Source organism: Delphinus delphis, chromosome 6 (assembly GCF_949987515.2).
Source record: "Delphinus delphis chromosome 6, mDelDel1.2, whole genome shotgun sequence".
In the NCBI taxonomy this organism is placed as follows: domain Eukaryota; kingdom Metazoa; phylum Chordata; class Mammalia; order Artiodactyla; family Delphinidae; genus Delphinus; species Delphinus delphis.
The window spans coordinates 80,306,869-80,321,444 of NC_082688.1; positions in this window are offsets into that span (position 1 = coordinate 80,306,869).

Consider the following 14,576-nt stretch of genomic DNA (forward strand, 5'->3'; position numbering starts at 1 on the left):
CTCACTGTTGTGGCCTCTCCCGTTGCGGAGCACAGGCTCCGGACGCGCAGGCTCAGCGGCCATGGCTCACGGGCCTAGCCGCTCCGCAGCATGTGGGATCTTCCCAGACCGGGGCATGAACCCGTGTCCCCTGCATCAGCAGGTGGACTCTCAACCACTGCGCCACCAGGGAAGCCCAGTGTGATAAATTCTTTAAGTGGATTATCTTGTTTAAATCCTCTTAATAGCCCTATATGAAGTAGGTAATAATGATCCCTAATTGAAGATGAGGAAATGGAGACAGAGAGTGGCCGAGGAGCTTGCTGAGTAACAGGAAGCTAGCAGCTAGTGACACTGAAATGCAAACCCAGGCCGTCTGGCTCTTATTAACTGCCATCCGTGACTGCCACGCTTGTAGTCCTCTGTGCTTGCCATCGTTTCTTACTGTGGCTCTTCTGGTGAATTGGATGTAACACTGAGGGAGAACTGAGGAATTAACACCAAAAGGGACAAACCACACCTAAAAATTGATGAACAAATCAAGACCTACAAAAAAATGAAAACATAGACACTTTCAAAGCATCATCAGTTACCAGATTCACAGAATTTGAGGTGGTGAAAACTAGGGATTATCTGTAACTCCCCAAATTCACTGTTCTTGAATGACCTTCTCAAACTATTTATTAATGAGTTAGACTAACCTCTGCTTTCTCTTTCCCCTCTCTGCATCTTCTCTTGGTGTAGAAAGTTCTTTTACTCATGCAGCATTCTTTTTTTTGTTTGTTTGTTTGCGGTACGTGGCCTCTCACTGTTGTGGCCTCTCCCGTTGCGGAGCACAGGCTCTGGACGCACAGGCCCAGCGGCCATGACTCACGGGCCTAGCCGCTCCGTGGCATGTGGGATCTTCCCGGACCGGGGCACGAACCCGTGTCCCCTGCATCGGCAGGCAGACTCTCAACCACTGCGCCACCAGGGAAGCCCCTTTGCAGCATTCTTTTATATAAGCTTTACAAGAAATTCATTCCCATTCCATTTGCATTCTTACCATATACTTTAGTTCTTCCTGATTGTGATTGTGTGCTCTTGTGTGTGTACATGTGTAAGACTATGGGTCTTTTTTCACATGTAAAGTTTTATCCAGAAATCCCTCTACATGTTATGCTGAGGTGAAAAATGATAATCTTCAAAAGATTCTGTATTGGATTTGGATCTGTGTGTGTGTGTATTTTTAAAGAATTTGATAAAGTTTAAATGTTTTTATACAGAGATTTTTGTTCATTAAAATCAACCTTCAAAAGAAAAAAAACTGCAGGTGACTTAGGATACACTGTGTTAAGGTAGAGGGGTTACAGGAACAGCTAAGCCAGCCTGGAGGTGGGCAAGAATCTTCCAGAAGAGATGACATGGGCACTGAGTCTTTTAAAATGAGAGAGGGAGGATGGGGTGGTAGTGGTCTTTTGGTTTTGTTTTGTTTTGTTTTGTTTTTTATTTGTTTTATTTCTGGCTGCGTTGGGTCTTCGTTGCTGCACGCGGGCTTTTCTTTGGTTGCGGAGAGAGAGGACTACTCTGTTGCAGTGCACTGGCTTCTCATTGTGGTGGCTTCTCTTGTTGTGGAGCACAGGCTCTAGGCAAACAGGCTTCAGTAGCTGTGGTTCGTGGGCTCAGTAGTTGTGGCTCGTGGGCTCAGTAGTTGTGGCACACGGGCTCAGTAGTTGTGGCTCACAGGCTTAGTTGCTCTGCAGCACGTGGGATCTTCCAGGACCAGGGCTCAAACCCGTGTCCCCTGCATTGGCAGGCAGATTCTTAACCACTGCATCACCAGGGAAGCCCCGGTAGTGGTTATTTTAAGTCATTTGAAGCCCAGTGGGATTGTGAGAAAACCTAATATGTTCTGGGGACTGTCAGTGGTTTGCACAGGGCTGGAGAAATGGGCAGGGACAGACCATGAAGAGCTTTGTCTGCCAGGACACAGAGGCAGACTTTATCCCAAGAGCCTGAGGAGCCCTTGAAAGGTGCTAAGCAAAGAGAAGAGTGAAGTAGTCAGTCTGGGGTCCTTGTGGCCTCAGAGCACCCAGCAGGCAGGGGCATGATTGGGCCCAGGCTCAGGCTGGAGAAACAGAACAGATGTCAGCCCCTGGGCATCTGCCACAGGAGTCAATGGGCTCGCCAGGAAGCATGAGGGTGTGGGGCAAGGGATGGGGGCAGGATTCTGGGGACAGGAGGGTGACTGAGAAGGAGCAGGTGAGGAGGGAGATAGAAACCCAGACACCAGGCTGCCAAGAGGACACTGGAAGCTCCGGGAGGCTGTGGCCCCAGAGGTGAGTGCTGAGGGGAGGCTAGCCTTGGTGAAATGGCGGGATGGAGGACGGTCACAGCACTGAAGAAGTGGAGGCTGAGGCGGCAGAAAGTTCAACCATGGAGAGAAGACAGGCAGCAAGAGGGTCAGCGAGGCTGGGCACTAGGGTCAGAGGTGGGTCTAGACAGAGCCTGGGGGGATCTCCAGGGCCAAGGAGGATGGTGCAGGCAGACAGGGAATACCCGGGGTCCTGTCTGCACAGGGTGGGCTCTGAGTAGGGCCGCCAAATGAAACGCAAGACGTTCAGTTTTGAATTTGAATTTCAGAGAAACAATATATGCAATATTTGGGACATACTTATGCTAAAAAATTACCCATTGTTTACAAACAAAAAAGGAAAAACAAACAAAAAATTACCCATAGTTTCTCTGAAATTCAAATTTAACCAAGTATCCTAGCTCTGGCTTCAGTGAAGACCCCGCCAGATGCCTTGCACATTTACTTGGGTTTGAGTCCCAGCTGGGCATCAGATTCACTGCCCAACCCTGGCTCAGTCCCTGCCCCTGAGCCTCTGTTTCCCTACCTGTGAAATGGGGTTGGAGGGTATGCAGTCCTCTCACCCCACTACTTTTGGCCTCTAGAAAGGATCCAGGAAAAGGTTTACAAAGGCAGCAGCAGACCATTAACTCAAAAACTAATTTGGTTGAAATGATAAATCAGTTGAAATGAATTGGTAATATTAGTGTGCTACAGGGCAATTTTTGCAGACTCTGATGTATCTTTAGGCATTTGGTCCCTCTTTCAGAAGTCATTCAGTTTTCTTATTTTAATTTTGCCTGCAATACACTTCTTTTGCTAGTAAATAGGTTGGAAAAAACCCAGTGCTCATCAACCTCCCCTTTCTTACTCACTACACTAAAAATCTTTTAATGTGATCTAGTGATTGGGGACATTAATGTTCAACCTAACTGAAAATTTAAATGTTTATGAACACATAGCCAAACAAGTCAAGCAGATATAATTGTCCATCATTGGAGTGGAAAGTTTTTAAAAATGGGAAAAAAACTCAGATTCTTTTTTTACTTCTTCTATTACCTAAAACAGAAATAAGCGAAAAGAGCATTTTCCCTCCGTGACAACAACTACAAAAATTCTGGTAAGTTTCTTTCTAATCCTTTTTTTTATGTATACACATAGACACATTCTCCTCCCCCGCCCCACACTTTGTCAACAATAAGTAGAAGGAAACTTCTATAAAGTTTTGTAAAGTACTTTTTTCACTCAAACATTAAGAACATCTTTTCCATGCCAGTAGGTCCACATCCATGTCATATATGTGGCTGTACAGCACAGAATTGTCTCCAATTTTAAATGTATCCAACTCTTTTCTATTATGAATAGCATGGGACAGAGACAATTGGCTGAAACCCAGTTAGGAATAAAAATGCAAATAGAAATTTAAAAAAATCAGAATAAAGAAAAATGCCCAGATACACTAAAACTTCTCTGAACTTCCCTCAAATGCCCCCCAAAGTATCAATGTGTAAAAAATGAATCATTTCAACTATTTATTTCCACTAACATGCCCTTTGATTAACTTATTTATCATGTAAACTGGCTTTCAGTCAAATGGTTTTCCACTTGGGATTTTCCAGACTTTTTTTTTTTAAGAACTTTTTTTTGGGGCCACGCCATGCAACCTACGGGATCTCAGTTCCCCAGCCAGGGATCGAACCCATGCCCCCTGCAGTGGAAGCATGGAGCCACAGAGTCCATATAACTCAGGCACTGTGGTATCAATCTGTAAGAAATGAGCAGCTCTGGTTGAAGGAGCAGGGAGCGGGGTGGGAGAGCAGTGCCTGTACCTGGACAAACCCTGGTCTCTCTGAAATCACCTGACATCTTGAAAATTCTCAGACTGCTCAAAAAAGAAAAGACCCTTAATCCTCACCCAGGTAAGTGTTCCCTTTCAAACTCAAGTAGGGAACCTGAGATTCAGAGCAAGGTAGCAACTTACCCAAGATGACCCAGAACTAGAACATCCAGATCTGCCCAGGAGGCCAGGGACCCAAGCTAGGAGAACTGGGGGCTAGGTGGCCGGGCTGGCGAGGGCTGGGGGCACAGTCAGGACCCAGGATGGTCTTTAACCCTGACACTCTCCAATGACCAGACCCTCCCCCGAGCCCAGGCTCTCATCCTTCCTTCTCAGAGTCATACGTGGGCCTCCAGGGAAGAGTGGACAGAGACTGAGGCAGACAGGGTCAGGAGGCACCACCACTTGCCCAAGGACAAACATCCTATAAGTCATGGAACCAGAATTCAAACCCTGTCTGCTCCTCTCTAAAGTCCTCATCAGGCTACCTAATTTGGCATCAGAAAACAGGCATAGAGCTCAGGCCCGTCACTTTTTAGTATGAGCTGGAGCTATCAGGGAAGGCTTCCTAGAGGAGGGGGTCTCATTGACAGAAGAAGTTGGGAGATGACACTGAAGAAATTTGCATGTGTGAGAAGCATTTGTATCTTTGTATATATCTGTATGTGAACATATGTGTGAATGAGTAGGTGTGTGTGTATATGTACGTGTCTGTGTCTGGTCTTGAATGTGAAAACCTCTCTGTGGACTCACTGTCTCTCACACACACATACACAAACACACAGAGTCGTGCACACACGAGCATGCGCCCATTCCTCTGGGTTAATATTTTCCTGCCTGCGTCAGCACGGTGCCCGTCAGCAGGCCACTCACTGCAGAAACGTGCCCTATCTGATCTGGAACAGGGGGCTGAGTGTGGGCAGAGGGCTTATCTCAGCAACCCCAGGCAAGCTACTCTCTCTCCACTGTCCTGCTCAGCATGAAAAAGGAGGCGCGCCCAGAGGGCCTGGCTACCGGGGTGTGATGTGACTACGCCATCGCCCCAATCACACTGGCGGCTCCCCGAGTGGAGCCGTCTCCCTACCTCCTTCCAGGTGGGCAAGGTCGGCTGCTCCCTGAGATACCTTCCCTACCTGTCATCTCTGCCCAAATCTGGAGGCCTCTCCACACATATATATGTTCCATTGAGGACAAAGAGAGAATAGAGACCCCGAGGAAATGCTCACAAGGTGCCCCCCTTCAGCAGGAAAGCAGCTCTGAAATGACCATGTTAGCCTGCGGGAAGGTGGGATTTGACTTACAGCTTTCCAGGAACACAGTGATTGCCCAGGGGGCTGTTCAGAGGTCTGTGTGGGCAGGGACTTGGGCCCAGGCACCCACAGGCATTGAGCCCAGGAAGGCTTGGTGGAACACAGGGGCCCAAGGCGAGATGGGGCCTTCCCAGTTCCCAGGCCTCTCCCAGTATCAATGGAGGTTCCTCTCACGCCCAGGCTGGTCCCCTGCAGTACCAGCTGAGCCAGATTGGACTGAGCAGGTAGACACAGTCTCTTCTGCTCTCGGTATAGCCGAAGGTCCAGCGTGAGTCAAGCCCAGGTGTCCTGGCTCCTAGCCCGGCCTGAGGATGCCCTAATGCATCTCTGCATGGGAGAGACAAGGATGGAGCGTACAGCGAGGAGGACCACCCCAGCAGTGTTGTTCCCCATGGTGCAGAATTAGCAGCAGTGACTGCAGAAGGGGTGGTTTAATATGACGGTGGTTGACATTGTAATTGGATGGAATTGCAGGAAGGAAATGAGGACATGTTGCTGAGTGAATTTAGAAGAGTCAGCAGAGGTTGGGGGAGAGACCCTCCCGAGACAGAGTACAACTTGTTCAGCTCTGGTGATGGTCTAGGTGCCTCCATTGCCCTGTCCCACACCAAGGAGGGTATCCAGAGAGCTGGTCTTGTCTTCTGGGCTTCCCACCTCGTCTGGCTGGGGGCACTAGATCGGCCCTCATCTCCCCCGCCCCACCGTCCGTAACAGGGCCAGAGGCCTTCCTCTGCCTACAGCTCTGAGCTCTCCTCTTGATGTCCCTCAGCCCAAAGACTGGGCATCTTTGGTCATGTTTCCATGGCAGGAGAGACAAGGATGGAGGGCAGGAAGGCTTGACTGATTACAGAGTGAGTGGAGTTGGAAGAAGGGCTGCCTATGTCTGCCTAGGCTGACCCAGAGAGCCTGCCCCGTCTTGGGGACAATGCGCTATGTTTCAGTTCCAAACAAGGATTCCCACCAGCTACGTGGATGTCAGAGGAGCTGAGATGGAGGCGGTGGACTGGACAGAGATGAGTTCCCAGCAGTCAGGCCAGCTCAGATGCCCAAGCCTAACGCCTGGAAGCAGGCTCCATACCCCTTTACAGCATTTTTAAATGAAAATTTCTAACATGCACCAAAGTAGTGTATGAACCTCCACATAACCTTCACCCAATAAAATCATCAACCTTTTGGCACTCTGGTGTCACAGATGTTTTGGGGTTTTTTTTCTTTTATGAAGTATTTTGAAACAAATTCCAGCTATTATGGCATTTCACTCCTGCATTCTTCAGTATTCATCTCTAAAATCTATGAACATTTACTTACATAATGACTATCCCATGCCTAACAAAATGAACAATTCCATGGACTTACCAAGTACTCACATTGTTTCCAAATATCTTAATTTGTTGGTTTGTTCCAGTCAGGATCCAAACACATTGCACTGGGTTAAATGTTTTCTTAAACATGACCCGTTCCCCTTTCTGTTCTGTTCACATTCTGTTCCTGTCACTGTCACTATTGAGTACATGTGGTTCCATAGGAAGTCACAGTTCTGGGTTTGTGTTTGCTTCCTTGTGGTATCATTTAACTTTTCCTCCATCCCCTGTATTTCTTAGAATATATAGGAAGTTAGCTCTAATCATGTAATTTTATTTAGGATCAATTTGGGGGGTAGGAATCCTTTGTGGACAGTCCTGTGTGCTTCCTACTGTACTTCATCCAGAGACACATAATGTCTAGTTGCCCCAAGCTTAGTGATGCTGACCTGTCAGTGGGTTCAGAGGGTGGCAGCCTGATCCCACCACTGTCAAGTTCCCCATCAGCCATTCACCTTCTGGTTTCATCCTTTGATTTCTGCCTAAATCAATATCAAAAATCCTTCTACAGTAAAACATTTTAAAGGAGAAGCTCTGAGCAGCAATTTCTTAACCCACAAGTAAACAAGAGTCAGGGCTTCCCTGGTGGCGCAGTGGTTAAGAATCCACCTGCCAATGCAGGGGACACGGGTTCGAGCCCTTGTCTGGGAAGATCCCACATGCCGCGGAGCAAGTAAGCCCATGCGCCACAACTACTGAGCCTGCGCTCTACAGCGCATGAGCCACAAGTACTGAGCCCGTATGCCACAACTACTGAAGCCTGCACACCTACAGCCCGTGCTCCACAACAAGAGAAGCCACCGCAACGAGAAGCCCGCGCATTGCAACGAAGAGTAGCCCCCGCTCACCACAACTGTAGAAAGCCCGCGTGCAGCAACGAAGACCCAACATCGCCAAAAATAAATAAAATAAATAAATTTATTTTAAAAAAAAGAGTCTAATAATGGTGGCATCTCAGGTACTGAGTTAATCAGAGCAAAGAGGGAGTCCAGATCAGGGATGCTTCATGAGAAGAAGAAAGAGTGCGGTGGTAGCAGAAAGGAGCAGTGAAAACCTCAGGGACCTCCTGGCTGGGAGCCTGAGTGTGGGGCTGTTTTGGGGTTTGGCTGTTCAGGGGTGGTTCCCCCCATCCAGGTAGTGAGCTGTGGTTCCTAACTCAGACTTTATAGACAGCAGACCTGAGCTTGAATCCAGTTTGGCTTCTTAATTGGTGCTGGGTGCCTTTGAGCAAGATATTCAATTGGGTGTCTTCATCTGTATGATGGAAATACTAATCCTCACCTCGCAGTGTTTTGGGAGAATGAGTTGGTGGGGAGTAAACACTCTGCGGTGGAGAGGACGCCTCTTTTTTTTTTTTCTTATTCGTTATCCATTTGATACATATTAGTGTATATATGTCAGTCCAATCTCCCAAGAAGATGCCTCTTCGAGGAAAGAAACCCTGCACCCCGTCCCTTCTGCCCTGATTGACTCTTGCCTGACTCCAGGACCAAAGCTAGAAGGGCTGCGGGGCCTGGGGATGGGGTAGGAAAGGATACCATGCTCATTCCACAGGCAGACAGCAAAACCAAAGCCCACGGACTTCCGCCCAGATCTCAAGATGCTCCAGCCAGCTGGGTGCATCTGGTCTCCAGCGCTTCCCATTACAGCTCAGCCGCTCAGCTCTTGGACTTGACTTCCCGGTTGCCGCCCCCCAACCCAGGGTCTGGGGGTGGGGCTTGCCCCAGGCACCGGACAATCGCCAGCTCAGTCAACAGGCAGTCAGGTCCAGGGGTGATAGGGCCTTGAGCAGGCAGCCTCCTGGGGATGCCCCAGCCTGCACAGGATGTTGTGCAGAGCAGGTGCACAATAAATGTATGTTAAGAGAACTGAGCTCCGCCTGCCCCGAGTGGGAGAGAAATAGGCTGTCAGGGAGGGCAACTAGGCCTATGGGTGGGGTGGGGTGAGGGGAAGTCTTGGGCATCCCCAGGAATTCATGGCTCGGAGACCCTGAGCCCTGGGGCGAACAGCCGGGAAGGGAGTACAGCCGGGAGGTCCTCACTCCGGCTCTAGGTCTAGGCTGTTCCTTTCCTGCTCTACCTGCAGCCCTGGCCCCCAGTTAGCTTCTCAACTGCTTTCCACAGCAGCTGAGGCAACTTAGCCCAGGCTTCAGGGGGGCGGTTGAAGGAGAGGGGATGTTGAACCCCATCCCCCTCACAATCACACCCTTTTTGCAAGACTCATGAGACAGCGCTAGCGACCGCTGATGGCGGCCTAAGCTGACGCCTTCGGCCAGAGTCCATAGGAGGCACCCCCCAGGAGCCCCCTCCTGCCCCGCCCCACGAGGGACTGGCTGGGCCAGCCTTAGTCCCAGGGTCCTGCTCTTAGGAGGGACGCACGGCTCCATCCAGCTCAACCCAAACACCTTCGCTGTGGCCTCCAAGTTTTCTGTTCCACGTCACCTGTGCTACTTCCTTTCTTGTTTTGTTGACTTTTTGCTGTCTGTTTGCTCTGGCTAAGCCAACAGCCCCAGGATGAGAAGTCTGAACTCAGGGCATTTGAGCCTGAAAGACAGCAAGCTGGGAGTGGGGCGGGAGGGAATGAGAGAGGGAGAGCTGTGTGCTGGTTCCCAACCTCGGTCTGGGGGAATCTGCTGTTCAACCCCTACAGGCAAGCCGGGTTGGGAGGGGCCAGGATGGGTGGACAGACTTTCCCAGGCTCACTGCAGGCAGGTCTTGGCTTGTAACGTCAAGTTGTTTTGAAGTTCAGCCCCAGAACTCTAAACACCTCATTTCACCAGGAGGTTTGAACACCCCTTGTAGAGAAGAGGGCAGGTTCTCTGGAAGTTGTTCCCTGCTTTCAACCCCTCGCCCTTCAACCAAACATTCCCCTTGTGAAGCCCCCAGAACCAAGCCTTCCTGACTTTTCAACACCTCCATGAGACTCTGTTACCCAACAGCCTGTGAGGTGGCACCACAGGGATTGCTGCCCCTCCACATTTTACAACGGGAAACTTGAGCCTCAGAGAGGGTAAAGGGACCTCTCCAAAGTCAATAAAAGAGCTTGGGGTAGAACTCAGGCTTCCTGGCTCCCAGCCCAAGCTCTTTGCCCCACTTCAAGCATCTCTCAGATCATGGAGCACGATGGGAAGGCGGCACCAAGCCCCGGGTGCTGCGTCAGGGGCCAGCACACCCAGACGCGGCTACACACGCACACTGCATGCCAGCACACATACCAGGGGCATAGGCAACCTGGGGACGCCATGCTCTCCCCATATCCCAGCAGACCAGACACCACTCGGACCCTTATGTCCTTCCCACCCACAGAGGGAGTGAGAGGACGCTCTGGCTGGATGCCCACACTCACTGCTCCTGGCCTGCCTGTGGTCTGTGGAGCATGCCTGCCCTCTCAGGGTTAGGATGGGGGAGCCATCCTGGCCTGTAGCCAGGGGCTTACGGGATAAGCTCAGGGAAGCTGCTGCCATCAGCACGGGCTTAGAGTGCCTGGCATTGTCAGCTGGTCCAGCCAAGCCTTCCTTGGGGAGAATGAGCATCATCAGGGAGATTCCTCACCTGTCTCCCACCCAGGCTTCCTTCTCTGACGGCTCACCACGCTCCAAAGCCGCATCCCTCTTTCAGGGAGACACCTGAACCCGTGCACACGTGCCCTCAGAAGAGCTATGTGTTCACCACCCCCCCAGTCTCCGTGGGACACCCTCCACACCTGTGGCCCACATCTTTGGACATCCCACATGGCCTGTAGGCACAGTGAGACATGAGCACACATCTCAGACTCAGGCATGTAACACAGCGTGTACCCCCATATGGAAGAATACACAGTTCCATTCTACATACACCTGCTGCCCCAACCTGGACCATGGTCACGTGAAGGTGAGGGGTGAGTCACCTGCCAACCCGTGGGACCTGCTGAGCCAGCAGGATGGGAAGCCCTAAGCTGAAGGCTGTGGCCTTGAGGGACCAACACCCCATGTGGGGCCCGCCCTGCCACCAGCCCACAGTACCCCAGTAACACTCCACTTCCACCCTTATTATCTCCTGCCCACACCCTCAGCCAGAACTCATGCCAGAAAGGCACCTCTAGTCCTTTCAAATATGTATATATATACATCAGCAGCTGAGCTAGCTGTCTGTCACTGTGTTGCCTCAAGGGCTCCCACCAAACTTCTGCTGTTAAATACAGATGCCCAAGGAGAAAAACCATGAATCCAGCAGGACCCATCCTCTTTCCTCTCCCCATCCAAACCCAAGCCTCCTATCTATGCCTCCCCCATGGAAGCCCTTCCTATTGATGATCATTCACATCTCTTTCTCCTCTTAACTTGCGTACACTTGAGTCAAGAGCCCCACTCTGGGCCCAGACAGGCTCTGTCCCACCTGTATATGCCTGTTCAGGAGGCTGTCCCTGAGACGGGGAGCTCGCTGAGGGCAGAGGGAGAACCAGGTGGCCAGAGTAGCCCAGGTGAGTGTACTGTCCACCAGATGAAGGAAGCTGGTAAGCTCCTCATACACCATTATCAGCAAGTCGAGTCTTGCTGGGTCTGAAGAATGTCCTCAAGCTCCTACCATCTGCCAAGCATATCTGTAAACACTGATCCACTTTGTACATGCATTAATATTAAGAAACATCACTCCAGGTCTCGTTATCTTTCTCGTCTGAAAATATGTCGTGGTTAAGAGTGTTGCCTCTGAAGCCAGACCCCTGGGTTCAAATCCCAACTCTGCCGCTTACTAGTTATTTAATCTCTCTGGGCCTCAGTTTCCTCATCAGTAAAAGGGAGGCAATAACACATGTGAAGTTCTTGGGAGAGGGCCTGGCCTAGGGAAAGTGCTGAGTTTGCTGCGACTGTTCTCCCTCCCTCCACTAATCTAGTGCCTTATAAGGTGTCCCTAGCAATCCAGTCTTCGCACAACTTGCCAACATGATCTAAACACAGATCCAGTGGGGTCTCTCCTGTACTCAAAATCCTTTTGTGGCTCCTCATAGCCCTCAGGATGGTGTCTGGCTCCTGAGCCCTGCTCACAAGGCCCTTCACACCTGTTCCAGTGCTCCAGCCTCACCATCTCCCCTCTCACTCTGCCCTGAATACCTGGACTCCCCTGGACCCTCTCTGCCTGAACCCTCTGTTCCACGGTGTGCTGGTGAATGCTTAACACCTGGCTTTCTAGAAATAATGTGTACTTCTATATACGTACACAAATTTATCATACATTTTATTGGTACAAAGCTGTGAAATAGCACACAATTTACAAATACTACTAAAATATACAGTGTTCTTTATTGTAAATTCTACAGCATCAATTGCTCTGTAGAATTCTCTCTTCGATTTTTGCCAACCCTTAACATCTGTAGCCAATCTGTGGTTGCAGTTCATCCAAGATCTGACAAAATCAGATTGTGAACAAATGCTTGATTACTATTCAATTCTGCAAAAAGTCATTCACATCATTGACTAACGAGCATAGTCCTGACCTTAATGTTGGCTGATATTTTCATTTACATTAAAGAGTAAGACAAAAGTAAAAGAACAACGACACGTATTTGAAACATCAGTCATTCACCAAAGATACGTGACCTTTTTTGCTGAATTGGATGACGGTCTTCAAATATTGGAAGAATGTTTCCTCAAGGTTTTGTGCTATTCACAACGTAACGGCCATAGAAATGACAAACGTTTATGTTTCATCTGTGTTAATGTTTTCTCCATCGCTTTCTTAAGTCTAGACCAGAGGTCAATAAACGTTTTTGTTACGGGTCAAATGGTAAATATTTTAGGTTTCGTAGGGCATACAATCCCTGTTCAACTACTCAGCTCTGCCGTGGCCGCATGAAAGCAGCCACAGACAGTACGTAAACAAATGCACGAGGCTGTGTTCCAATACAACTTCATTTGCGATAGCTGAATTTTGAATTTCCGTCACAAAATATCTTAACTATTAAATAATATAAAAACCGTTATTAGCTCACAGGCTGGATTTGACCTGCAAGCTGTAGTTTGTTAACCCCTGGTCCATGCAATCAACATAACCATAAATTAAGCCCTGATGTGTAGTGTTAGTTTATTTCAATGATGCAGAGAATGCCCTGGCGGTCCAGTGGTTAGGACTCTGTACTCTCACTACCGAGGGCCCAGGTTCAGTCCCTGGTCGGGGAACTAAGATCCCACAAGCTGCGTGGTGCGGCCAGGAAAAAAAAAAAAAATTTTTTTTCAATGATGCAAATACTACCACCATGACTGTTTATAAACTACCAACGTAGAGCTAAGCAGCCATACACCGTTAGGTAGTTCCTCCACCCAAAGATTCAGTAGATATAAATAACTTCAAGAGCATAAAATGTAATAACAATTAGGAAGGAATGTTTCATTAATTATTACCTTTGTTTTAAAAATAATGTCTGTGATTATACATGTATACAATTTAATTTTTCATAATGTCTGTGTTTAACAAGCGGTTTGCCAAATTCCTGAAAATGTAACAATTGGCCCTTGTAAGCTTATTGGAGTGGCTTCAGAACCTCTGCCTCTGTCTCTGAACCAGGCTGTCCCCCATGGCCTCCCTGGCAAACTCCCACTGACCCTTCCAGGCTCAAGGGTCTACGTTACCTTGGCCCTGACCTCCCCTGGGCTTCTCTGAGCTCCCACAGCCATGTGGCCCTCTCACGTAGCCAGTAAAGGCAAAGCTACCTCACTTATTTTCCTGCCTGTTTTCCCCTGAGGGGGGACTGAGCACAAGGACCAACAATCTTGTTCACCTCTGAATCCCTAGAGCTTAGAAAATACCTGGCAAATAACAGGTGCTGGACAAATATTTATGGAATGAAGCAAGGAAGGGCCGAGGAGTCTTGAGGAAGGACCCTGCAGCAAAGAAACAGGATTAGGGAAGTGGGCTGATGAGAGAGGCTTAATCCAGGAGTTCAGAATGTCTGGGAAGGCAGGGTCAGAATGTTGCCTAGTTGCTGTGGGCACCTTTGGGTGGGGATATCTGGTCAGGCGACTTATATCCTAAAGCATCACTCTGCCCCCAACAGGTCCAGGCTCTCCACTCTCCACCTCACTCAGCCCAAATTTCAACGGAGTTTTGTCTTAGCTCCCCAACACTTCAGAAGGAATTTATAAGGGAGACTCCCTGGTCTTTGGTGACCAGATCAGGAAACACTTTGTCTTTGGTAGACGAGGACCAAGGAGATTCTCCCCATTTCACAGAGAAACAACCGCAGTCCAGGGCTGGCAGGTGCCTGAACCAAGGCTTAGATATCCCAGGGCTTCCTCTTCAACTGTGAATCCCCTAAACCCTGGCTCAGAGCTACAGGCTACTTTGTTCCCCGGGTCATCCTATCTCCCTTGCCTTCGAACAAAACAGCTCTCTCCCACTGGGGCTGGGTGGAATGACTTTTCCCCACCCTCCTGGGAAGCAGTCCAAGAAGAGGCACCTCATCCCCCTGATCCACCATCATCTGCCCCCGCTGCAGTCTCACCTAAATCCTTCCTGCTTTCATGACACCGCCTTTCCTTCCCAGAAAGGAACCTTGGCTCCCACCTTAGAAGTGACCTCACCAAGGGGTAGCTCTCCACCCCCGGCCCTTCCCCAACCCCACGGCAGAGCCAGGACCTAGCCCAACCCAGCTTGTATCTCTGCATTTCCTGAGGGCCGTAACCAGGCCAGGTCAGCTGACCTGCTGGAACCACCTCTCCCATCTTTGACCTTTGCCTGGGATCCACCCTCGCCTACCCCCTCTCCACGACACATACACACACACCC